General features: G+C 48.1%; 1 pseudogene; it reads right to left on the bottom strand.

Annotated features, from left to right (window-relative positions):
* Positions 1-149: 149 nt before the first annotated feature.
* Positions 150-1,399, bottom strand: LOC103751974 (annotated as a pseudogene).
* Positions 1,400-1,404: the final 5 nt, after the last annotated feature.

Below are 1,404 nucleotides of genomic sequence, written 5' to 3'. Positions count from 1 at the left end.
ATATTGGGCCCAAGAATGGAGTAAGCCGTTGGAGCCATTTTGGCCAAGGTATAGAAAATTTAGACATCTTATGAATTTCCTTTTGTAAATCATTCATCTGTTGGTCTATAGTATGTGAAAAATCAGACAAATTAAAACAACGCATACAATCAGCGACGTTCCAGGGGATCCTGGGGGCTTCGAGCCCCATGTTCTGGGCGCCAGTTGCCCCAGCCAGCAGGGTGGGAGATGGAGACTCGACTCCCAGGGACCCGGTACCGGGGCTCTGGTCGAATCGTCATGGACATCTCTGCATGCTGGCTCAGTGGTCTCTTGTATCCTACAGCAGAAACTGGCCGCTTCATCATTTGCTGGTTCTCCAGTCTGGTTATAGGATGTAATTTCCAATGATCCTCTTCTTCATCAAAAAAGGACCTATTCATAATTTTATTATTCTCTTCCAAGGGGATAAAGTTTTCTATAATAAGGTGCTTGAGCTTCAGCTCCCTGGTGAGCTCATTCTGAGTCTGCTCCAACTCTTGGCGCTCCTTGATATGTTCTTCTTGGAGGTCATGGATCTCAGCCTTCACAGCCTGGAGCTTGGAAAAGAGCTTTTTGAGCTTTTTGGTCTTGATGTCTACCTCCTGTTGCAATGAGACATATGTCTCTTTAAGCTCCAAGGTCTCCTCATCTCGACTTTCCATTTGCTGCTGAATTTCTCTTTCTCGACGTTTCTGCTCTGCAATCTCCTGCCATTTCTGCTCCAGGATTTTCTGCCGTTCGTTTGTATGATCTACTATGTTTTTCCCTCCAACAAGAAGTTTACTCTCCATGGCCTTGATTTTGGCACCCAGCATCTCAGCAGCATCCTTCTCCTGCCCCAGGTCCTCCATCTTTTTCTCCTTCTCCTTCAGCAGCCTCATCTTCTCCTCTGCAACCTAGCTGTGGTCCTCTACAATGGCCCACTTCTCAATCTCCAGTTTTTCTTGCTGTTCCCGCCAGTAATCATCCTTATCATCCCCTTCCTCTTCACCCTCTTCTCCCTCTTCCTCCTCCTCGTCCCCACCCCCACCACTGCCACCACCTTCCCTCCGCTTCTCTCACCTCTTCCTCCTGCCAATGGAACGTTTTTCCAGCTGAGCCTTGAGCCGAGCAATTTCTTCTTGGAATGCTCGAAGGAGGGCATCCTTTGGGTCCTCATTGACCCGTGGCTTATTCTTAATGTTTTTGGCACGGTTGGCATATCTCAGAGTGGTCAGGGTCTCTTCTACATTGTAAGAGGCAGGCCCCACATTGGCTACCATCACAGTTTTGGCATTGCCACCCAGAAAATCTTGGAGAAGCCTGGTCAGCTTTGAGTCTCTATATGGAATATGAGTGCTTTTGCCAGCTGCCAGGCCAGAGATAACATTCCCCAAGGCTGAA

Source organism: Nannospalax galili, unplaced genomic scaffold (assembly GCF_000622305.1).
Source record: "Nannospalax galili isolate Female #2095 unplaced genomic scaffold, S.galili_v1.0 scaffold2928, whole genome shotgun sequence".
Taxonomy (NCBI): Eukaryota; Metazoa; Chordata; class Mammalia; order Rodentia; family Spalacidae; genus Nannospalax; species Nannospalax galili.
This window is presented reverse-complemented; position numbering and strand designations above follow the sequence as displayed.